At 37.8% G+C, this 26,894-nt stretch overlaps 1 protein-coding gene and 1 pseudogene across 2 annotated transcripts in view; one reads left to right on the plus strand and one right to left on the minus strand.

Moving 5' to 3' along the window:
• SUGCT (succinyl-CoA:glutarate-CoA transferase) overlaps nucleotides 1–26,894 on the minus strand; it is a 679,336-nt gene that overhangs the window by 516,968 nt on the left and 135,474 nt on the right. The window lies entirely within an intron of this gene.
• Nucleotides 1,998–2,294, plus strand: LOC137768824 (transmembrane protein 258 pseudogene; annotated as a pseudogene).

Consider the following 26,894-nt stretch of genomic DNA (forward strand, 5'->3'; position numbering starts at 1 on the left):
TGGGGATAGTTCTTAGGCATCTGGATTTTTTTTTTAAAGTTCTCCAAGTGATTCCAATGTGCAGTCAGGAAAGAAAACCCCTGCTCTTCATCCTCCCCCCCAATAATCTCATCCACTCAGTCATTTTAATTGTCATCTTTATTCCAAAAACTCACAAATCTGTATCTCTAGTTCCCACCACCTTGTTCATTCAAAATAAAACAACCACTAAACCACAAAATAAAATTTCATTTTTTTAATCTACACAAAATTTTAAAATATGTTGAAGTTTAAATTATTTCTTTCTAGATTTTTCTAATTTTCTCTCTCTTTTTTGAGGGGTGAAGAACCTGTGCTTTGTTCGTATCCCAAAAAACTGATTAGACTCCCTCCTGGGAAATGGAACACGTGCTAGCACGCCTTTCCAAAACTGCAGACATCTGGCGGCGGGCGGGGGGGTCTCAATTCAGAGGTCCCATAAGCACTAAAAAAAATCAATATGCCTGCAAAAGAATTCATCATTTTCCCATGTCCCCAGACAAAACCTGCTCTTCCTCTCACCGAATGACCGGCAGCTAAAGTAAAAAACTTGGGAATCAGGATTTAATCCTCCATCTTTCACATCCTCACCCTCAGTTATTGGCCAAGGAATATAATTCTAACCCTTTAATAGATCACGAATCTGTTTGCTTTCTCTCCATCCCCATGGCCACTGTGTTCTGTTGCCTGGGGTACCGCAACACCCTCTGAACTGGTCTCCTTGCCCGCAGTCTTTACTTGTTCCGCACTACTACCAAAATTAGATTTCTAAACACAAATGTTTTTTGTGTACTTAAAACCTTCCAGAGGCTCCTTCCCGCCCTTGGGATGGTGTCTGCATTTCACGACGTGGTTTCCAAGGCCCTTTAAAACCTCCCCAGATGCCTTCACCGCTCCTTCTGCCGCCAGCCCCATCCCCTCATCACTCCTTCTCCTAGCTTCAGCAGAGGTTTCTTTCATCGGGGAAATCTTCTCTAAGCTCCCAAAGCCAGGTTAGGTGCCCCTTCCACTCATGGCCACGTCACCACGCAATTACTCTGTTACCGCGTCAGTCGCTAACTTGATTGTCTCCCCCGCTACAAGTGAGCACCTCAGAAGCAGAGGCAATGTCTTATTCTTCATGGTTGCCCATGCTTGGCACGTTGTAAGTGCTCAGTATTTGTTGAAATAAACAATGAATGAATGAATGAATGAATGAATGAATAATAGCCCTTGTAGTCCTCGCAAATCTCATGAGTGAAATCTGCGTTTACCCTCTCCAAGCAACGTTAGGATACAAGAAAAATAGTTGTTAAAAAGAAGTCTTGCTCACACATGCACAGCAGACCCATGCGCTATCCTGTGGATATTAAAAGGCTGGAGTTCTGCCCCTAGGTGCAGCAGAGACTAACGCAACACTGTAAAGCAATTATACTCCAATAAAGATGTAAAAAAAAAAGGCTGGAGTTCATTCATCCAACATTTGTAAGTAGTTACTGTTCACTCTGTCCATAATAAGCTTGTATTATGCAGTGTCAGCAGTCACCTAGTCATCTTAAATTAAGAAACATTACAGTATGAAATGTGTCATTTAATATAAATAACAGCTACCATTACCATTCTGCAAACACTGTGCTCAGCAGTTGACCCGTATTGTCTCATCTAATCTCCACAATCAAGCTCTGAAGTAGCTCGTTTTACAGCTTCTCAGAGGAAGAAACCAAGGCTTGCGAAGGGTAAGCACCTAGACTACAACGATACAGTTAGGATGTGTTAGCCAGTATCCCACCCTTATAGCAGAAAAATAAACCGAACGTGAAACTTGTACTTAATATGGCCATGTCGTGTCCAGCCTTGCTCTAGTAAGTGACAGAACGCAAAGTTAAGGCTGCTGGGGTGAGAAACGCCTCCGAGTTGATAAGTCGGTGTGTATCCATGGAACATAGCCCCATGCCAAAGAGGATGCTTAAAAGCTTACGGAGAGCCCTGTGCCCAGCAAAATGGAGTTTGAGGCCCTGAGCAGATACACCAGCCCAGTGAACCCGGCTGTCTTCCCCCATCTGACCGTGGTGCTGTTGGCCACTGGCCTGTTCTTCACCGCCTGCTTCTTAGTGTATGAGGTCACCTCCACCGCATCCACTCGGGATATCTACAAAGAGCTCCTCATAGCTTTGGTGGCCTCCCTCTTCATGGGCTTTGGAGTCCTCTTCCCGCTGCTCTGGGTCAGCATCTACGTATGAGCTCCCAAGGGTCCCAACCAGGCGGCTTCACTGAATCCCTGCTTTTGTAAATTATTTTTTTTTTACTATGCTGGAAGTGTCCCACCTGCTGCTCACAATAAAGGCAGATGTGTGACAAGAAAAAAAAAAAAAAAGCTTACTGAGTTCTTTGAGTGCAATGTAAATGAGTTTGAAAATGTAGTATAAAATGTACCTCTGGTTAACAATCATATGTCCCACATTTACCGTATCTTAGAGGCAAACCAGATTCCTGAAAGTCCATATTAACTGGGGAGGGGGGGGTCTTTGGTTAAATAGTCTAGCATATTAAAATAGCTAAAATACACTGAGTCCACCCTCCTGAAAAATGCAATTAGCTACTAGCTTCTTTGTCTTGAAAACCTTGCCTTGTTGAAAATTCTTTCATTTTCTCCGCATAAGTTTTTAAAGGAATTTAATTATAAAATCCAACTGTAAAGAAACTTATTGAAATAGCCTGCAGATTGTTTTATTTGCTACACCTCCCTCACACCTTAATTAACCAAAATAATATTAGCTCTCCAGTTATTATTACATAAATTAGTAACCTGGCCAAAATGATTCCCAGCTACTAAACACTTCATGCTCCTCAGGGCTGGCCTCTCTCTATTTTAATGGCTCTAAGATTAAACAATTCATTTTAATCTCACTATCTTTAGGATCCCATATATTGTGTAAGATATACAGTAAATCATTCATTCATTTCATTCATCCAATAGACCTTTATAGGCTTATTATATGCCAGAAATTGTCTTTTACTTACTCAAAAAAATACTTATTGAGCATCTATGTGCTGGGGATTTAATGGTAAACAAGATAGCCAGGGTTTCCTAACTTTGTATGCCAAGTCCTAAGGCAGGACCTAGACATCTGTATTTTTCGGTGTCTCTGAGATTTTACTAATTATCATAGATCAGAGATTGTCAGTAGCAAGGGTCAGCAAACAATGGCCTGAAGGCCAAATCCAGCCTGCTGCCCGTTTTCATAGGACCACAGAGAAGAATTATCTTTACATATTTACATGGTTTTTAAAAATCAAAAGAAAAATAATATTTCATAATAGATGAAAATTATATGAAATTCAAATTTCAGTGTACATAAGTAAAGTTTTTTAGAACATGATCATCTGATTACATCTATGTCTGCTTTTGTACTACAAAAGTTTAGTTGTTGTCTAAATGTCCATTGACAGATGAATGGATAGAGAATATGTGGTATATATATAATGGAATACTGCTCAGCCATGAAAAAGAATGAAATAATGCCATTTGCAGCAACATGGATGGACCTAGAGATTGTCATACTAAGTGAAGTCAGTCAGACAAAGACAAATATCATATGATATCACTTATATGTGAAATCTAAAATATGATACAAATGAACTTATTTACAAAACAGAAACAGACTCACAGACATAGAAAACAAATTTATGGTTACCAACGGGGAAAGGGGGTGGGAGAAGGATAAATTAGGAGTTTGGGATTAACAGATACAAACTACTATATACAAACTACTATACATAAAATAAACAACAAGGTCCTACTGTATAGCAGAGGGAACTAGATTCAATAACTTGTAATAAACCATAATGAAAAAGAATATATATATATATATACACATATATATACATATATATATCTGAATCACTTTGTTGTACACCAGAAACTCACACAACATTGTAAATCAACTATACTTCAATAAAAAAATAAAAAATAAAATTTAAAAAGTTTATTGGTTGTGATAGAGGCCACGTGTGGCCCTTTCACTCTCACTGCTTTGCACACCTGCTTGTTGTACTCTGAATCACAGTGATGCAGTTATAACTCAACAGCATTTCAAATGTCATGTGTATTACCTTACCATAATTTTTTTTTATTACGAGTGCATACCCATCATACCAAAACAAGAGGAGAAGTGTGCCATACTTTCAGCACACACTGGAAGATGGACCATGCTGTTACTGAATTAGATGACAAAGCACTTTATTATTCAATGACACTCTATCTGTACTAAAAGAATACAATATATGCCAGATTAAGCACTCACTGCAGTATTTCCAACTCACAGAAAATCCAGTGGGCAGAAAATATTACAAACTCAAAACAGACTATCTCATCACAGCAGAATTTCTTCACAGAAGTAAAAAATAAATAAATAAATAACAATAAGACTGCAACCAAAGTGTTTGTAAGTGGTTCACTTGTTAGCCAAGCAAGGAAGGACATTTACCAATGGTAAGTTAATTAAGTCACGTTTGATTGCAGCAGCTGAAGCAATGGGTCCAGAGAAAATAAACTTGTTTAGTCTTGGTAAGAACAGTTGTTCAAAGAGTTGAAGACACTGGGAGCAATATCAATATAGTCAATTTAAAAATGAGACAAATTATTTTGAGAGGTTTCCCTTGGCTTTGGTGAGATGACAGATGTCATGGATACTGCTCAGTTGTTCTTTATACCAGGAGTCAATGCCAATTTTGAAGTGACTGAAGAATTAGCCTATATGAAAGGCTGCACAAAACAACTACAAACAAGAATATTCACACGAATTGAAAAAAACAATAATTCAATACAACTTAAGTGGAATCTGCTAAGATGTGTTACAACTTAGGGTGGTAAAAATTATGTGTGGAGCAAAAAAAGACTTGGCTGGACAAATTTACCAAGCTTGTAAAAATGTATGGTTAAAGCCTATGGTTATTCACTGTATTATTCATCAGGAATTCACTGAGGTTATTCACTGAGGAAAATATTTGAATCTCTCATGTGACATTAAACCAATAGTGTTCATCTGCTCTGTGAGCTTAACCATTGTTAGTCCTATGAAGTTTTCTCAGAAATAGAAGCTGAATAGCCTGACTCATTCTACCACACAGCAATTCTATGGCTTAACAGTATAAAGTTTTACTGTGATTTGTTTAAGCTCAGGGTCAGGAATGAGTCTTTTCTGAATTAAAAAAAAAAAAAAAAAACCAACCCCCAACCACTACCATTGACCACCGAACGGCTTTGGAAATTAGCTTTTCCTGTGGACTTGATGATCTTTTTCAATGAATTCTACCTAAAATTACAAGGCTAAATAGCACATACATGCCAAATTTTTATAACAGTAAAGTCATTTTAGCGACAATTAATGTTAAGTCATTTCAATGAAAACTAATGTTGTTTGAATCAAAAGTAAGGTTGGGCTACTTTACATATTTCCCATGATGGCAAAGGTTAAAACAAATAGTGAGATTTCATTCCCACACAAATTTACAGCAGATATATTTTGTGAGCTCAAACTACAGCAATGTTTTTCAGACTTCGACGCAAGTGCAAAGGAAATTTCCATATTTCAAAATCCTTTTAACTGTGCAATTAAGGAGCTTCCACCTAACTTTCCATTCTAAGTGATTAATCTGCAATATAATGACATGTAAAAGGAAAACATCAGGAGAAAAAAATCTAATAAATTCTATAAATGCCTTCCAGGCAATGAATATGCTCAATTAAAATCAGAAGCTTGTGGACTGATAGCACTATTCGGCAACACCTTACTGTGTGAAAGACATTTTCAGAGATGAAATATGTAAATTCTTATTACAGGTCAGCATTAAGCGATAAACATTTGCAATCAACTCTGATGACAGGGAACAATAACTCTGCACCCCAATTAAGTGAAATGTTATCCCCCCCAAAAATAATTCCACTCTTCTCATTCGCAAATCTGTATTACCAAAAAAACTGTTCTCAATTAGTATTATTTTAATTTAATCAATCAAAATCTTGTGGAAATTTGTTTTTTCTCGTATCGTATAAGTACTTACATAGCATCTTCAACTTCACCTCTTGACCTCCAAAGCCTAAATTTGCCTTTTACCAAAAAAGTTGGCCAACCCTTGCTCGGGAGAGTTAGTGGTAAAGCACCCCACAATCTCCAAGGAGCAGTAACTGTTTATATTTTCCAAAAGTAGAATAGGTTACAAAAGTATAAAAATAAAAAATGGTCACAGATTATAACTGATATAAATTAAAAACTCTAAGTATAACCTTGACTAAAAGAGGAACAAGAGACAATATACCTCCTAAGACTCTTACCAAAAGATTCCAACACAGATTATGACTTTAGGAATGATGAAGAAAGAACCTACTAAGGTTCAATGGGGCTCACAGCCTCCACAAAGACTCCAGGGTCCCACTCATGGTTGAAAATCCAGGGATTCCAAGTAACAAAGAGAAGGTAAGCAGAATCCAGTGGCCTGGAAATTAGGGTCCTCCCCATTTATGTGGGCACCATGCTCATCTCCTGGATTTATATGCAACTCAAAGGGGAAGGCAGGCACCAAAATAATGACTGAAACACAAATTACCAAGATGGGGTAAAGGTTCAGAGCCAAATCTGAGTTAAGGTAAAAAAAAAATTACATTTGTGGACAAGAGTCATAACTGCTTTGTGGCATGGCCAACTTCCTAACCACATGAGGACTGAATGGAATAAATTATGTATTTAACAAAGTGCCTGTCCCCAAAAGTCTTAGCTATTTATTAATATTTATCCAGCCTGCTTCTGGATAAACCTCCTGCTTCTACTCTCCTTTCCCATTGCTGCCTCCTGTGCTCCTTGTCACTCCCCAGAGTTGCCAATCATCTTTTACATTTCTGTGCGTCAGTACATAATGTTCCTTCTCCCTGAAATTACCATTTCTCCCTTATCTCCTGGTTACTTTACTTTACCCTTCAACCTTCATCCTTTCTCAGCCTGCTGTGCCCTGCTCGGTGCTCTGGACACTGACCCAATGGGCTGCAGTCCCAGTTCCCTTGCCGGCTGACTTTTCATTAGGTTTAGCCAATGGGAGGCACCAATGGGAAGAGAAAGAGTTCACGGAATTTCTTTGCAGCTCCCTCATAGCTTAGGCACTGTGCCTCTGGAAGTAGCCAGGTGTCTCCACAACTACAGTGTCAACCAGGCAATGTCTCTTCTGCAGTTTCAGCTCTCACTGGGCTCCAAAAACTCTACTTCCTTCTTGTTCCTTTGGCCCTATGGAGAGATAATAGTCTCCCACTTTTCCTACCTCTTTATCTATTCTTTGCCCTCTGCCTACACTGTTGTATGTAGTATCTCCATTTGAGCTATCATGGCTGAATTTGTTTTCTGCTGACACTCTGATTGATAAATCTGCCTAGAGCATTCTTATTCAGCCTTCTGCATTCAGTTTGAATAGATGCACCTCTATGTAACCCTATTTGACAACACTTTCCCCAGGATGAGCTGGGTACTCCCTTGTTGGTTTTCTTCTCACACTTCCTTCATCACATTGTGATTGATTTTACATATCCCCAATAGACAGTCAGCTCCTTAAGAAACAGAATCATATCTTGTTTATGGATAAATCTCTGGCACCTTACATGTAGTATGGAGAAAGGGAGAGAGGAAAAAACTGTAAATATCCTTATTTATTCTTTGACAGGGATCAAGGCAGTAGAGAGTTGGAAAATATCCTAAAATAAGAAATATATCTATCAATAGGGCTACCCAGCCTGGTCTTATTTATTTTCCTCAATGTAGCTCTTTTTCTTTTTTTTTTTTTTTTTTTCTTTTTTGAAGATCTAATCGGCTCTATTAGGCAATTCATGAACTGGGCAGCATCTTATTTAGCAACTAGAAGCGTGCTCCCAGTGGTTGTACAAAGTGGAAGGTTTTTTTTTTTAAATTGAGGTATAGCTGATTTACAATAAGTTTCAGGTGTACAACACGGTGATTCACAGTTTTTAAAGATTATACTCTATTTATAGTTATTATAAAATATTGGCTATATTCCCTGTGCTGTACAATATATCCTTGTAGCTTATTCATTTTATACATAGTACTTTGTACCTTAATTCCCTACCCCTATGCTCCCCTTCCCCCTTTCCTCTCCCCACTGGTAACCACTACTTTGTTTTATATATCTGTGAGTCGGTTTATTTTATGTTATATTCACTAGTTTATTTCATTTATTAGATTCCACATATAAGTGATAACATATGGTATTTTTCTTTCTCTGCCTGACTTATTTCACCAAGCATAATGCCCTCCAAGTCCATCCATGTTGTTGCAAATGGTAAAATTTCACTCTTTTTTATGGCTGAGTAGTATTCCATTGTGTATATACACCACATCTTCTTTATCCATTCATCTACTGATGGATACTTACGTTGCTTCCATATCTTAGCAATTGTAAATACTGCTGCTCTGAACACTGGGATGTTCATGTTAGTGCTTTTGTTTTCTTCAGATATATACCCAGGAGTGGAATTGCTGGATCATACAGTAGTTCTATTTTTAGTTTTTTGAGGACCCTCCCTACTGTTTTCCACAGTGGCTGCACCAATTTACCTTCCTACCAACAGTGTACAAGGGTTCCTTTTCCTCCACATTCTTGCCAACATTTGCTATTTGTGGTCTTTTTGGTGTCTGTCATTCTGCCAGGTGTGAGGTGGTATCTCCTGGTGGTTTTGATTTGTATTTCTCTGATTATTAGTGATGTTGAGCATCTTTTCATGTGCCTGTTGGCCATCTGTATGTTTTCTTTGAGAAAATGTCTATTCAGGTCTTCTGCCCATTTTTTAATTGGGCTGTTCATTTTTTGGATATTGAGTTGTATGAGCTGTTTATATATTTTGGAGATTGATCCCTTGTCGGTTGCTTCATTGCAAATCTCTTCTCCCATTCAGCAGGCCATCTTTTTGTTTTGCCAAAGGTTTCTTTTGCTGTGCAAAAACTTTTAAGTTTAATTAGGTCTTATTTGCTTATTTTTGCTTTTCTTTCCTTTGCCTTAGGAAACAGATCCAAAAAAATATTGGTACAATTTACCTCAGAGTATTCTGCCTATGTTTTCTTCTAGAAGTTTTAAAGCTTCCAGTCTTACATTTAGGTCTTTAATCTATTTTATTTTTGTATATGCTGTAAGAAAAGGTCCTAATTTCATTCCTCCATGTGTAGCTTCCAGTTTTTCCAGCATGACTTATTGAAGAGACTGTCTTTTCTCCATTGTATACTCTGGCTTCCTTTGTTTGATTAATTGACCATAACTGTGTGGGTTTATTTCTGGGCTCTCTATTCTGTTCCATTGATATATGTGTTTGGTTTTGTGCCAGTATCATACTGTTTTGGTTACTGTAGCTTTGTAATATAATCTGAAGTCAGGAAGAATGATATCTCCAGCTCTGTTTTCTTTCTCAAGATTATTTTGACTATTTGGGGTCTTTTTTGTTTCCATACAAATTTTTAAATTATTTGTTCTAGTTCTTTGAAAAATGCTATTGATATTTTGATAGGGATTTCACTGAATCTGTAGATTGCCTTGGGTAGTATTGTTATTTTCACAATTATAATTCTTCCAATCCATGAATATGGTATATCTTTCCATCTGTGTGGCACTTTTTTCTAAAAATTCTTTCTCAGGATCTCAAAACAAATATAAAAATGAAAGCAGAAAATAGTGATAGACACCAAAAGAGCTTCAACAGGAGCCTGAGACAAACCTAGTATCTCCAATTTTGTCAGAAGTTAGTGACTGAAGTGGAAAAAAAGAAAGAGACGGGGAAAAAAGGATTCAGATACATTCATGTTTGATATTGATGAAGCTGATGATAGTTGTCATATTTCCTGTACTTAAGATGTTGTAATATTAAGATGAATTAATAGAAAATCTCAAATTTTATATCATATGTGATAAAAACAAAAAATCCAAGTCTATCAAAAAAAAAAAAAACTAACAAAATGTATCTTGAAATGACTAAGATATAAAAGCAGAAAAACTGATACCAGTTTTGCTTAAAAACTGAGTTTATCTTTACTACAAGAGAAATTATCTTTACTATAAGAGTTATTTACTACAAGAATAAATATCTGAACCCAATTTCCAAAAACTGATTTGGGTTTTTTGTTGTTGTTGTTTGAGTTTGTGTTTGTTTTGTTTTGTTTTGTTTTTACCCATTCATTAGGTATCCTTCAAGCTCAGTGTGTACACAAATTACCTAAGGATCTTATTACAATGAAGGCTGATTCATTAAGTGTGAGATGGGATCTGAGATCCTGCACTTCCATCAAGCTCCCAAGTGAGACCTATGTTGCCGGTCTATTAGCACACTTAAGAGTATTCAGACGAATCCTTATGAAAAAACGATCTGTTCCTGCTCTTATGGTTTCATTTTAGAAATGTTTCCCAAGGCTTGGCTGCATCAGAATCACCTGGCGGCTTGGGAAACCACAGATTCTTGTATCTTGACTGTGGTGGTAGCACACATGTGGTAACACTGCGTAGAACTAAAGACATACACATAAGTGCATGTAAAAATAGTGAAATTGGATCTCTGCATTATTTCTTCCAAATGCATGTGAATCTACAATTATCTCATAACAACAACAACAAAAAACCAGTAAATCCCCAACAAAACACAGATTGCTAGGCTCTATCCCCAGAGTTTCTGATTCAATAGATCTGGGATGGTGCCTGATAATTCACATTTCTAACAAGTTGCCAGGTGATGCAGCAAGTCTAGAGACCACACTTTGAAAACCACTGATGTCAAATAATGGTTTTCTTCTCTGGCTGCCCATTAGAATCACCTGGGGAACTTTTTGAAAACTCTCAATGCCCAGTCCCATCATAGAACAAGGAAATAATAATTTCTGGGCATGAAACTTGAGTATTAACATTTTTTAAAAGGCTTCTTGGATGATTTCAATGTGAAACTAAGATTGAGAACCACTAATATAAAAATTTAAATCTCCATTTCCTCAATCATAATCCCTGTCATTTCTGAAAGAGGTGCAAGTGTAGCAAATTTTCCATAGGTTTAAAAAATAGACAGAAAATAAAAGATGAGTTGACAAAGCTGCCATTAAATAGAACTATGTTTTTATCCCAAACTCTAAATGTGATGTCAGCTAGTCATTAAAGACTGTTTACAAATGTTTTGTTAACAAAATTAAGAGATTTTCTAAAAACAGCATGTGGAACTCTGATCACAGTTATTACCTAACTCAAAAGGGTGCTATGTGAATTAACAAGATAATGCTTATAAAAGCTTGGAGAATCTCAGAAGGATAGTGAAAAAAAATACAATCACACTATTATTAGTACATTAGGCTGAATCCCAAAATAAATCTAATAATCCATTCAAGGAAACAGTAACACAATTTGTTTACTTTTTAAAAGGGGGTAAAGAAACATATATATTTTCATGTGGAATCATAAAAATTTGACCAAAAGAGATAAATCATTGTCATATTTCAGGATGGAAAATACTTTTTAAGCATAAAAACAATAAAAGAGGTCAAAAAAGAAAAATTATCAAATTTAATATCTATACATAACATTTTGTACATTACAAACCTAAATAAAATTTTAAAACAGACTGGGAAAGAGTAGTTACAACAACTGTGAGATGGACATGATATTGTCAACCTGCAAAAAGCTCATAAGAAGACTCACACCACAACAAAGAACACAGGTAATTCATTACTTATTTAATAAATGAGAAAAACATTCATAATCACTAATAATGTAACAAATGAAAATAAAACAATAATGAGTATGATTCACCTACCAGATAGGCAAAGATTTTTTTAAACGTTGTGTAACTTATAAGTAAGAAGTTGACATGAAAAGTATTATCTGTTACTCTTCCTAGATCCCCATTTAAATGTATTTATTTATTTATTTAGTCATTAATTTTTATATATTAGAAATTATTTTAAAAAGAAGAATAAGGACAGTACTGGAATAAAGGACACTGGAAGAGAAATGTTAAGGATTTTCTGCCAAGTATATTCTAAATGAACCAAAGTAAATGAAATCACTGGAGATCACTGAAAACTCACAACTTGAAAACAACATTGATAAAAATATAAGAAGATCTTGTTAAGGAATGAGATGATGATACAACAGGTGGGGAGCAAGGGGCACAGCCTTCATTTGCAACTAAGAATAAGCAGTATTTGAAAGCAGGGCTTGGGGAGGAAGCCCCAGAATTTGTGCACTGACACCATCAAACAAAAAGAAGAAAAGGAACAAGAATGAAATTGAAGAGACATAATAAATAAGGAGGACAGATAGAGACCCAAAATAAAGATAGTTTGGTATTTCTAAAAATAGATAAAAAGATAATGGAAGTTCGTTCACCTTCCTAATTAAAAATATTTGTAAACTTAAAAGACTCAAAACATTGATAAATGAAGACCAGCCTAAAAATATTCTGCTACAAATTTTAAGAAAAAGAAATCGCCATTTTGATAAAGATGAGATTCTTTAAAAAAAAAAGAACCTGAGTTAAATTGAAGTAAGAAAAAGAGGATCAATCATCAAACACACAAAATTAGAGAGACCTGGTGACAAATAGAGGTGATTCATAAAACAAGAGAAAACATATTTAGAGCAATGATCATTGATTAAGCCAAATACCTGAATAGACAAATAACTATTAGAAACTAAAACTTACCCCCAAGAAAAGGCACTGCAACCAGATAGTTTTTTGAAAAGATTTCTTTTATCAACATTCAAAGAAAATATACTTCTTCTGTTACATAAAGAAGTACAACATCAACACTGCTAAGAGACTAGCTCTTAATGTACTCACTACAAAAAAAGAATGATAATTATGTGACATCATAGAGGTGTTAGCTAACACAAACTATGGTGGTGATCTCATTGCAATATGTAATTTTACCTATTTTGAAAGAAGTCACCAACAAAAATATCTAAGTAAAAGATAAAAAGGAAAAACAAGGGGTAGATGTTGGCCACAGAATGTTAGAATAATCTAGCAGATTGTTTCCACCAAACTTTTAATACGCAGATAATTCTAATCTTCTAGAGAACAGAAAAGTAATGGATAGTCCCTATCTCATTTTATGAGACTTACATAGTAACATAAAAACCAAAACCAAACAAGAACAATATGAGAGAAGAAAATTCTGAGCCAGCTTACTTATGAAAATTGATGTAAAAATCCTATATGTAACTCTAGAAAAATAAATTGATAAGTGTGGAAAAACAATACATTATTACCGATGGGTTCTCCTGGGAATGCAAAGATGATGTGATATTAGAAAATCTATTTATATAATTCAGTTTCTAGCAATATCAGGCAAAGTTGAAGATACACACACCTATGACCCAGAAATTCTACTCTCAGTTATAGATTCCATAGAATTTCAGACATATGAACAACAACAAAAATGTACAGGAATGCTCATAGCAATGTTATAAAAGTAAAAAAGTGGGAAACAATACATGCATCTTTCAACAGGTGAATGGTTAACAAGTCATGTCATACTGAAGGAATGGAATAACGCAAGGCATGAAAAATGCATGTATTAGAACTACATGTATTAATACAGATAAAACTCTTAAAAATTAGGTTGAAAGAAAAGAAGGCAATTTTCAGAATGCTGTATCAGTACATTATTTATGTAAGTTTTAAAAATATGTGAGGGGCTCCCCTGGTGGCGCAGTGGTTGAGAATCTGCCTGCCAATGCAGGGGACACGGGTTCGAGCCCTGGTCTGGGAGGATCCCACATGCCATGGAGAGACTGGGCCCGTGGGCCACAACTGCTGAGCCTGCGCGTCTGGAGCCTGTGCTCCGCAACAAGAGAGGCCACGATAGTGAGAGGCCCGCGCACCGCGATGAAGAGTGGCCCCCACTTGCCGCAACTAGAGAAAGCCCTCGCACAGAAACGAAGACCCAACACAGCCATAAATAAATAAATAAATAAATAAATAAATAAATAAAATTTTAAAAATATATATATGTGAAACAGTACTAGGTAGTCTATAAAGATGTATACCTATGTAATACAAGGATAAAAGTATTCATGATATTGATAACACCAGATTTAGGATGGTGTTCATCCCTCTATGGCAGAGGAAAGGGAATGAGAGGTCACCTGGATGCATTCTTCCATCCATGCTATGTACACACCCAGTCGTGGAATGCTCAAGCCCTCTCCTCCCCATTCTCCCTTCTTCACCTAGCAAACTCTACTCAGTCTTCAAGATTAAGATCAAATTTTATTTCCTATTGGAAGCCTTTTCTGACTCCCTGGGCTACTTGCTCTTCTGGGCTCCCACAGTTCTCTGTACAAGTCACAATTAAAGCAGTAATCACATAAATTATTTGTATAGCAAAATCCCGTCTTCCCTGCTATGGCTCCTTAAATGAATTCTGGAGGATACCACTAAAAGAAATTCAATTAAATTCAGCAAATACCTCGTTAGGGCCAAGTACTATGAGCCTAATCCTTGGCTGAGTGCTATGTTGCTAAACACATTATATGGTTCCTGCCTTCAAAAAGATTACATTTACAAAAGAGGGGGGGGAAAGGACAAAACAATATATGTAAAACTTTTAGAGAACTACGCAATCAATCAAACACTAGTGTGTATTAGGTAAAGAGGAAAGAGAAATTTTTGAGGGTCATGAAGGAAGTGGAATTCAAGCTGGAACGCTGAGAAAGGAAAAGGCACATGGAGAAATATAGAGTGATGCTGATTGGGTCTTTGGAGACACTTTACAACCAGGGTCAGCTAACGTTTTTGGTAAAGGGCTCATTGTAAGTATTTTCAGCTTTGCAGGGCATACAGTCTCTGCCAAGACTCTTCTGTTATAGCACAATAGCAGACGTAGATAATACATAATCAAAGGAGTGTGACTACGATTTCATAAAACTTTATTTATGAACACTAAAATTTAAGCTTCACATAATTTTCATGAGTTACAAGATTTTTTTCTTCATTTGATTTTTCTTAACTATTTCAAAATGTAAAAACTATTCTTGGGTTTCCCTGTGGCCCAGTGGTTAAGAATCTGCCTGCCAATGCAGGGGACACGGGTTCGAGCCCTGGTCCAGGAAGATCCCACATGCTACGGAGCAACTAAGCCCGTGCGCCACAACTACTGAGCCTGTGCTCTAGAGCCCGCGAGCCACAACTACTGAAGCCCGTGCGCCTAGAGCCCGTGCTCCACAACAAGAGAAGCCACAGCAGTGAGAAGCCCGCGCACCGCAAGGAAGAGTAGCCCCCGCTCGCCACAACTAGAGAAAAGCCCGCGTGCAGCAATGAAGACCCAACACAGCCAAAAATAAATAAATAAAATCAATAAATTTATTTTTTTTAAAAAAAACTATTCTTAGCTCACGTGCCACATAAAATCAGGCACAGGATGTATTGGGCCCACGGGCCATGGTTTGCCAACCCCTGCTCTAAAGGAGTAGCAGCTGCAATACAGAAAATAAAATAAATCAGACTGAGGGCGGGATCACTATTAACAGCTAACTGGTCACGGATGCTAAACAAGGGAAGGTGAAGATAGGCCTGCACAGTAAGCGCCTCACAAATATCAAGGTAAAACAAACATACTAATAAATAATGCAAACAGAAATATCGATGAGGCAAAGTTCTATGAAGTCATGTGGGTAGAAATACATCCCACCTTATATTCCTCATCCGCATCCATAAAATAAGAGGTTTTGAATGAGTGATCTCTCAAGTCCCCTTTCTTCTCTGTTACTCTGTTGCCTATAAATCACAAGAAAGGTAGCTTTCAACTAAGTATAAAGTCCTTAGTGACAATCAGAGCTGTTCAAAAATTAAATTGTCTCCCCTGTAAGAAGCAAGTTCCTTGTAGCTGAGTTGGAGAGAAGATAGATCAGCACCTTCCTATACCAAGTTAGAGCCTGAATGATTTGGTCCAACCAGGAGAGTCTACTTCCATCATGTCCCCCCTGATACTACATTCAGGGCTTGCCACGGACCACCGTACTAGGCAATTTCACATATATTCAATTGGGTCCTCATAAAAATCCTTTAAAGATTGAGTCAGGATTTGAAACTAGGTCTTTCTCATACCCCTTTGTCAGATAGGACAATCAAAACCAAAAGAATGCAGAGGCACCATGGTTCTGCTTCAAGTGCACCTTTGGTTTCACAACCTTCCAGCATTCGCTGGCCTATTCAGAAGGATGCAACTACTGATACAAGGACTCCAAATTCCTTTCCTGGTCCCTAAAGGAAAGCAGGTTTCTAAATAATTCAGAGCCCACAGTTTTACAAGTTTAGTTTGGTTTCTTTTTCCCTAAATTGGTAGCACTTCTTACGTTACTGAGCCTCCCTGCCACTTTCTCGTCCACTTACATGATCTTTCAAAAGCTTATTCCTGTTGAGTTATAATTTCACTAGCCAAAGGAGCTTAGTCCTGTACCCTCAGGTATTTCATTGTGTACATACTCTTCTAGATGATCTATAAATATGTATAATAACGAAGTCCAGCCGAAATCCCTGGAGGCGCCTCACTGTTTACATGTCTCCATCAACAGCAGGCTCATACACCCTACTTTTTGTTTCCTCTGTTGATACCCACGTGTGACAAAATCTTCCTCCTAATACCATGGTAACACAATTTGGAATAGCTTTGTTGTGAAACTTCGTAACTGACTCCTTGAAAGTCTAAACAAATTACATTTGTTGTTTTTTTCCTGGTGCTTATTTACCTCTTCAAACAATCCAGCATGTCACAGAAAACAGACTACTTTCCTCCATTCATTATACCAAGTAGTCAATGATCCTACCACTTCTGAAGTCCACCAGTATGAATGAGATTCACCGATAGATTGTAGGGTGTCCTCATTAGAAAGGAAGCAAGAGTGGAATTCACTCATACTGAAGAGTGAGTACAAGACTTATTTTGCATTTTGGTCAATTTATTCCCTTGAGTTTCTTTAGCCCTTTACAATGGATGCCATAAAGTTTCAGCAATTTACTTATATCCAGCATGTCGATCAGGTAGAACATCCTGTTCCCTGACCACTATTTGATCTAATACTATATCTCTCACCTCTTTGCTTCAAAAGACATGATGACAGAAGAAATTTTTATGTTTCAACAAAGACCAAAGCAAAGAGTTCATTGAGCCCCTAGATCTCCTTTCTTCCCCATGAGCACATCTTTTGCACCCTGATCATCAAGCAGTCCCATGGAGTTTCCAAGTGACCTTCTGCCTTTCATGTATAAAAAAGCTTTTATTTCTGGATTGCAGTCTTTTTTGTGCTGTTTCTTGAATTCCTTTACAGTCTGACTGGCTTCTTATTTACACCTGACCTGTCACACTTTGAGGCATTCCCTGTTCTCACTTGAATAATCTTTTGCCTACTTTTTCCCCTTATATTTGCTTCTTTTACTTTATGAGATGGATGCAGAAGTTTTTATAGGAGCTCCTAATCTTCGGTATGTGACATATTTTCCTGTCCTACCACTAACGTGTTTAAAGCATTTCCAGGTTTCCTACAAGTTACAGACTTCTTAAAATATTACTTTCAATTTTAACTTAAAGCACACATTGATTTGATCATAGTTCCATTTTCTAAAACTGAGTAATAATGTAACAGAATTTTTTTTTCTTTCACTCCCCTTCAGAAGGTTGAATGTAATTGAGTTGTGAACATTATTACAATAGTCACAGATAATTTCTTACACCAATCCCTGTCTAATCTTAGGCCCAAGTCCATTATAATTCCTTTCCCTCCTTAATTCTAAAACTTCTTCCCCTATGAAGCAGACATTTGTGTGAGATCTTTCAGTCTCAGGGTATGATTTCCCTCGTAACTACTATTTGGTCTAATTTTCTGGTGTTATCAATAGAATTTCAATATCCTGACCCTAATTCAGTTGGTCTTTGGCAGGAATCCAGGGATGGGTCCCAAGAGGTCTGAGAAGCTCCTGAAATCACGTGCAAAATCATGCATGTATATGGGTATGTGTACTTTTCTGAGCAAGGATTCCATATTTCTCATCAGCTTCTCAAAGTAACTCTGAGCAAAAAGAAAGAAAGAAAAAATGTTTAAAAGCCATTGGTCCTTAATATCTCTAAATATATTCTTATTACTGAGCATGAATTTCTCATTCTCAGTGAATTTCTTTGTCCAGCATTATTTTGTACATTTTCATTTACTGTTTTTATTATACTTATTCTGTTTTCATCATTTCTATATATAAAATGTCATAATCCCATCAGCTCATCCATCCCGAAGATTCCTATAGATTTCCTAACTCTGCAGTACCAGTTTTCACTAGTTTCTACATTTTCTCCTTCTACCAAGCCTGTGAAAACCAAATGGAATTGTGATCCTTACCTGCCACCAGTCATTCTATCCACTCTGCTTTATACTAGAGTTTACATGCCTTTAAACACTTGGGGCTTTGCTTTTCTACAAAACTGTCGATTTCCTGTTTACATGGATGAGAGTTTTGCCATCCCCACCTTCACCCAGTACACCACAGAATCCCCTTCTCCTCTCCCTCCTCCTTCCACCCACCACCATCACCCTAGTGAGTCTCTGTCAGATTGGGTCTCATGCTTCCTCTGCACTGATCAACTTTTCTCCCAATTTTTAGGTTAAACTGTAAACTGCCGCTTAACAGATTCACTATACACAGAGCTCATTTTCTGGCCCCCCTTATTAACACAACACCTCAATGCACCATTATATTTGCTGAACAAACCTCAGATTCTTTTGCAATCTACACAGTAACACCATTATAAGTTTTGTTCCCTACCCCCCAGCTTCTTCGAACTGGGACTGACCTTACTGATTTGACTCCTTGCAATGGAAACAAGAATGATATGGTAGGAAGAAAGAATAATCCATACCCCTTTTAAGGTTTTTTTTGAGAAAGCATTTTAAACAATTATCAAAAATATATATTAAAGTTAACTTTGTTGAAACAAACAAAAAAAAACCTAATGCAGACTCCAAAAGTCTAGCAAGAAAAATAAGAGTATATTTTTAAGATACAGAGTGCTCCTAATTCTTTAATATTTTATATCCTCTTCTGTTTGAGGCAGCACACTAATACTATTGCCGTTACGTTGAAATCTTCATTGTTTTTCATCAACAGGATATTATCAAATCAAACCATAGGGCAGCTTATGTTGGAACTGCAAAAACTCCTACAAGGGTGTTTTCAGGATGAAAGATCTCTTCGGACTGCCTCACAGTAGCTTTCTGACGCTGTTGCTGAACCAGGTAATGTTCCAGTGACCCCCAAGATATGAGTTACAGCTATTTGAAGTCTAGAGGTCCTCTCTGAACCAAAAAGGTCATTCCAAAGCAGTAAAGGTAATAACGAGCAGGCAATCCGGAATCTGCACTGCCGAAGTCCAATTGAGATTTCACAGTTTGCGCCTTCGAGTTTGTTTCTCTTGAGAAATAATGTTTAAATTGGTGAATGGGACCATGGTTCAGCCTGTGATATGGCTGTACGGACAATACTAACAGGGCTCACTATTCTCAGTTCTGCTGAACTCGACCACCGTTTTAGGACACTGAGGGGAACTTTCATTGAGGATTCCAGTGTGGGTTGTAAGGAGAACTTCTCTCCTTGTTGCAGTGCGGGGGTCAACGTCCTCCCTACCACTCTGCATGGTACTGATCTGCTCCCCATCCACTTGTCTCACACACACACACACACACACACACACACACACACACAATATTTGCCAGGCAGAGGGAAAGGACAGCTCCTTGACTTGGATCTGTCCTCTGGTGGAGAAAAAGTGTAGGAACAAGGGTTCCTGCCACAGGTGGTGAACTGGGTCTCAACAACCGAGAGATGGGGACAAACACTATAGGACTGGGGTCTGTGGGATGGGTACAATACGGGGATAACAGCTACCATCTGCTGAGCATACACCACGTGCCTGACTCTAGGCCACGTACTTTGCATGCACTGTCTCGCTAAATCATCACCACTGCCCAGGAGGCAGGTAGGATTGTCCCTATTTTACAGATGAAGACACTGAGGCTTGGTGAAATGAAGCAATTTGCCCAAGGTCTGTCTGACTCCAAAGCCCATGCTTTTAAACAATACAGCTAAAGTACGCTGCTAGATCTGGTAGCATCTGCAGTCTTAGCAGCAACAGTTAAAAAGGAAATCCAACAGTGACGGGGATGGTGGTGTAAAATCCTATCAACTTGAAGAAGTAGACATTTAGACCGTGGCTAGGAATGGGAAATGAGCATTTCAGGCTTGTTTTCCATAATTTAGATACTACTTTAAAAAATGAAATTGATTCTCCATAAAATGCTTGAAAATTAATTCTGCTCCTGGTCATTAGAAGTCACCTCATAATAAATGATGTTGCAAAAAGGACTCTAAAGAGTCAAAGTAAATACTATGGCCACCTTAATTATTTGGAACAAAGGAAAGTTATATTTAAGCTAAAACCGTGTTGTTTTCACATCAGTAAGAATATTTACTAGACTGAAATCAAATTAAACATGTTTTACTGATTTAGTGATATTATAAATGCCCCTGCCACTCACCAAGAAGAGGAAATACACACAAAAAACAGTCACAAAACACACCCAAGTGCACATACACACACACACACACACACACACACACACACACACACACACACACCTGCTACTTTACTACTTGTTTGCTACCCTTGTTAACTGAAACAGATGAAAAACCACATCAGACTCAGAGGGAGGAGAATTTTGCAAGAGACTGATTTATTTCAAGAACTAACTTTTCTCAAGCTGGGCATCCAGCAAAAAATTGGATAGTCTAAAGCATAGTCCTTAACCTTTTCACCTCTCATTCTTAATATTCAGACCTAACCAGTTGTTAACAGGACTTGTCCTAGGGGCCTCATATATCTCTGAAAGTACATCATCTCCCTCTGGACCTTACTTTATCTGTAAATGTCCCTTATATCCATCTTCATGGCTGAAACTAACGCCCTTCAAGATTACACTTGGGACATTTCTTTCTAAGCAGAAGTGGCCTTTTCTGTAAAACCACCCCTGAGACACCCCAAGAATTCAGAAAGGGCTGCCCTTCCTCCAACAATCACACAGAGGTTGATGCTAATTTCAGGATACAGCCTTGCTTCCTTTCTGCTCTCAGTCATTTCTACAGAGATCAAACCTGTACGTTTATTCTGCGTCACTGTGCTGAGCAGGCCAGGATGCTGTTCTCTCGGTGAGTCAGTCAGTCAGAGTGACTGCAGCATAGTCTGTGCTAAGGTTATATAACGACAGAACTAACCCAAGCAACAGGAGGCTTGAAGGACAGAAAAATGGAAGGTACGAGCGCTAATTCCACAAAATGAAAATCATTCCCAGGCATCTCTCTCCAGGACTGTGAACCAGAAAGAAGGGTAGTTTCACCTTAAATAATCAACGTGTATATCAGTAGCTCTAAGCATGGGGAGGAAATCACCTAATAACGTGTTCATATTCACGGATTCTTCCAAGTCCTCACTGAAAAAAAAATAAAAAAGCCTTTCCATTACCAGGTTACAAGAGTGACATCTAGTGGACCCATAATGCAATGACCAAAGGGATTTCACACACATACTTGAGAGCAGGGCTTCTCAAAATCTAACGTGAAAACACATCACTTGGGGATCTCGTTAAAATGCAGGTTCTGGTTCAGTAGAATAAACGAGACTCTCATTCCCAGCAAGCTTCCAGGTAATGCCGAGGCCACTGCTCCATGGCGCGGCAAAGCCCTAGAGCATTTCACACCAGCTTTTAACCTCAGGAAAGAAGAGAGGAAAGGGACACTTGAGAATCATTTCCAGGTTAAAATCTCAGGTCAAATGAATTATTAACATGATTTTTCAAAAAAAACACCACATTCCTATTTCACTAGCCCCACTCAGTATACACACTTAGCATCTCCTGTCTCAGCAGAGTCCTTGCACCAGTACCCCTTTCCCTAAATGCCAGAAACAAAACTAGGATGCAAAAGAGCATACTTCACAGCCATATTTATATATGTGGACATGATGTGCTCAAGTCTCCAACATAGGTTCACTTCAGAACTTAACATCGTATAGTTTTTCTTCCACTGTATGATTTTATCTGCCCAATATTGAATTATATTATAACAGTAATTTGTACCGTATCAGAACTCAGTTCTTCTTCCCCCAGGTAGCCTGCACCTGAACAGGGAGGCATCAGGGTATTGTATCAGTGCTAAGCACACCTACTCAGAATTTCAACAACACTTGCCCTGGACACCCCTAAGAACAGAACCGGATGTGTAACTACATCCAAGTCCAACTGTTTCCAGAATCCAGTCCCACGTGATTTACCTGAGCCAAAGAGCCTTGACCTCCACGCAGAGTCACCGGGCCAGACTCTCAGCTGGGAGGTAATGTGTGTGCTCCTCCACAGAGGAGCTCTGCCAGGCATCACACAAACTCCTGCCAAGGCCTCCAGCTCAGCTGGATTAGACCCTTTAATAAAGGTTCTAGGTCACAGCTCTAGGAACCACCAACATCAAGGAAAACGAGTCTCTTTTCCCAAACACACCACAAACATGTACAAAACCTACTGTCTAGTCGTGTAGAATCCTTCAGTACAAGTCGGTTGACCTAGGACAAATAATCATTCTTAACCAGTGGACTCTGTATTTCAAACAAACAAACAAAAAGTGGAGCTGTTCTGGTTGAAATGGGGTTGGAACACGTGGAGATCTGCCTATTTGGCCTCTCCCCCCGCCCCATGCCCCTGAATGTCCACTTCTTCCCACCTCGACCTCCAAACTCACAGAGATACCATTTGAAAACCAGAAACTAGGAGTCTCACAATAGCTAAGACCATCCCAAGCTCCTAGACTGCTCAAAGACAGTATTGTTCGCATTCATTACATAGATGGAGCGAGAGATAGCTGTTTCACTATGACTTGACTTAATTATGATTCTAATACAATTTTAGCATAGGCAATCAAAGGATTTCTTCAGAAGATGTACAACCTGATTTCCTGAATGAAATTAAGTCCTAATTAAGGATCTCAGTAATGAGTAAACAACAGAATTGTTTATACCTCTTCAATTGCTCTTGGCAGTCCTAAAGGGGAAACTATGTAGAGGAAAACGTCACATAATTCTTCCTCAAAAGTGGGATGAAGATAGAAAACGAAACTAAACATGTCAGTTTAAGTAAGTAGCATCACATCATCTGCCTATATAGTATAGTCCCCCTGCCTGGGTTAGAATTCCAGCTACACACTTATATGCGACCTTGGGCAAGTTATTTAACCTCTCTGTGCCTCATCTGAAAGTGAGGATAATAGCTTTGCCTATTTCACAGGGTTGCTGTGAGGATGGAATTAATATATATAAAGTACTTAATAACTGACACATAGCAATCATTCAATAAATGTTATTGCTGATTATAATGGTTATTATTAATACAATATTATTAAGTCAATAATATTAATATTCTTACTTAGCTGAATATTCAAAATTCTTTGGGGTAATTTTAGCCAAATTTGATAGGTATAAACAACATACAATCCTATCAATTATCCATATATAACGAGAAGAATATCGAGAATCCCAGAGAAGCTGATAAGATCCTAAAGGAATTTCAGATTTATTCCTTGAGATACATTGTCTTTCCTTGTGCCTCTTTCTATTTTACCTCTTGGTGAAATGCATTAAAAAGACCATATTTGTCAACTGAAGGCAATACTGATTTTTTAAAAATCACAATGGTCTTTGCACAGTCATACATATGTTTATTCTTTGTGCAATATGCTCTCCTTAAACATCATGTTGCCTAATTTATTTTAAATTTAGGGATTTTATTTGAAATCAAAGAAAGCTGAAGCTTTTCTAGGGAGAAGCAGAGAGGGTGGCAGCTATCATGCCAGTAGCTAGCATGTCTGCTCTCATTTTATCCGCCTGTTGGACTGCCCCATTACCTATATTCTTAGGACTGAGACAAAATCCTAGCCAATTGGATTCAAAGTAACCAGGATCTTCAAGTAAATGATTTTGTTTTGTTTTAACAAGAATTCCAAATTCATAAGGATTAAGACAAATATAAGCTCTAAAGCAAATAATCAAAAGCTACCTGGACAAAACCTTTAGAACAAAAGGGGCGGGGGAAATTCAGACAATTCATGCCTTAAATTAAAAAAAAAACAAAACAACCTTTGAATATTCTAACTTGTCAGTGCTAAGTAATCCAAAAGTTTGCAGAAACCTCTGAGACAGAATCTAATGTATTTGCTGTCACCTGCACTTTTGTTCCCAATAAAAAATCTTCAGGTATTTTTTTTACTGGTTAGAGATTACCAAAGTTCATTGCAATCTTAAGGTTATAAGAACAGATGTTCAGAATATTCTGTAGTTCTCTCACTTTTAAAAACTGAAAGAGAAATCTCTACAATTTTTGGCTCTCAAAAGGGTAGGTATGTATCTTTTATAGAAACAGGTTCCCATCTTGTGGACTCCTCAGAGAATACTTCTGAAAATCATTTTTACCATGTTTCATTTAGTTAAGTATGCATTTATGCTAAATCTCAGTTTACTAAATAAACACATCAGTAAACTAGAAGCCCTATTCACTTTGACAATTGAGTGGTGGTGCTATATATGATTCTCCTCAAACTGTGTTTCTTTCAATAACGCTACCTTTGAGCAATGGCTCAATACTACAATTTCTAAAAAATATCTGAGAACAGTTTTTTTGTTTTTTTTTTTTAAAGAAAGAAATTAAAGTGGAAATTCCATTAAGAAAGAAAATCAGCTATGTCTCTTTATTTATTCTGCCCCTAAACTGCCATGGACAGTTTTCATAGGGACTATTTCATAGTTTCCTAGAAACTATTTCACAAAGTTATAATTACTACTTCAACTACAGAATAACAGGAGCCACCTTCCACCACATGCTGACTAGAGTCAGCTACTACACAAAACACTTAGCACACACTATCTCATTTAACTCCATCAATGAACATGGAAACAACTATCATCATCACCTTTTTGCATAGGAAGCAGCTAACACTAGGGATATTAAAAGACTTGTCCAAGATTTCGCAGCCATGAAGTGGCAAAGCCAAGTTATGAGTCCAGGCCTGTCTGACGCCAAAGCTCAAACCCTCTCAGCTGTGCTTGCTATATCGCCTCTGAGTTCACTGAAATCAAGGGCCTAGTTTTTCCTCATTTGGAAGCCTTCCGGAACTAAAACAGTGCCAACTCCATAGGGGGCTCAAGAACTGTTGCTTATTTATCAGGAGTCATTTGAAAGCATGAATGAAAACACGGTAGAGGGAAACCTGCAGTTGCCGCATAGCTCAGAATTCAAATATAGTTCCATAGCCAGGTCACTTATTAGGTTTGGGACCCTCTAAAATCATAATAAATAGGTCATAATAAATAGGTCGTTTGTCAAAGAGATGATGGAAACAGATCAGAAGAATTCTATCTGCCAAAGAAACTAAAAGACAGGTAGCTACAATGTGTCAAGCACCAAAAGAACCACTAGTTCGGATATAGTGAGAAAGGAAACAAGTTTTGAAAACTTAAAACCATGGTTCCAATCCAGGCCCTTTGACTTTCTAGCTATAGCCATAGGAGAGTTGGTTCACCTCTCTAAATGTCCCTTTCATCCATATAGAATGAGAAAGAAAAATATACATATATGTAGATATATATCCCAGTTACATGATATGTGTTCAATGGAAGCCAGCATGTTTATTATTACTCTTATTATCAATGCATCAATTAAATAAGATATGCAATGTAATCATATGCTTGTTTAAACTGTACTTGCAAACTTCAGCAAATGAATGCTTTACTGCTCCTATGGTACAAAGAAAAAGTCACACAAGAAACAGATGTATATCATTCACATTTTGGCTTTTTAAAACATCCTTAACATGGGTTAAAAGAAAAAGATTCCCAAGGTTACCTAATCTGCTATGATTTAACAGCATTTTGATGTTTTTCTGAGGAATGATAGCAAAGTGCTGTATCTCTTCAAACTTGGAATTTACTGCCTGTCTCAGTCTCTGCTTATGCCAAATTAAATATACAGTATAAGGTCCCTACCAGGAATAACATAGCACAGTTTCCTGCTCTATTCCTTGGTTGAATGAGCCCAAACTGAAGAAAGGGAGACGTGGTTTTATTTAATCATCTGAATAATAGTTTTCTTCACTCTCTTGAATTGGAAGCTCTTGGTGGGGGAGGGGAAAGTTTGAAAGAAATCACCATGTGAATTATCAGGCCATTTAAAGGAACAATTCTCTTTGAAGGCCCTACATTTGAAAGGCTCAAGAAAAAGCGTAAGAAGAGTATTCTTATTAATGAACTGCCCAGAAAGTCAGCTTCCCCTGCTGGTCCACTGCACTCAAGCTCCTGAGGCTTCAGAGTGCTGTAAAGTCTCTTTACCTGTGAGGTACAGATGGCACTTCAGAATAGAGGTTGCAGTGTTTCCTTCCTGCAGACACCACCCAAAACTTTCGAAGAGTTTTGCCATATAAATAAGAGCACGAAGAAATGGGATGGTAAGTGGAATAAGACATGACCCAGAGTTGGGGGGTTAGGGTATGGGGGGGGCGGCGATGTCCAAGGCTGGGTTTTTTTAAAGTGAAGGACGTGATCAGATAATACAGGTGATGGAAGAGATCAAGTGCAGGAACAATGCCTTTAAATCGGCAAAATGTGGAAAGGGACAGTTCATTCACTGTAATGGGAGGAAATGAAGTTTGAGAGTTATGGCAGAAAAAAAAAATGCAGCAGTTCTCTTCTGGCTGCATCAATTTTTAGTGTCATATGAGACAAAGTCTTTGCCTAAGGATGAGGAGA

This window comes from Eschrichtius robustus, chromosome 8 (assembly GCF_028021215.1).
Source record: "Eschrichtius robustus isolate mEscRob2 chromosome 8, mEscRob2.pri, whole genome shotgun sequence".
Taxonomy (NCBI): Eukaryota; Metazoa; Chordata; class Mammalia; order Artiodactyla; family Eschrichtiidae; genus Eschrichtius; species Eschrichtius robustus.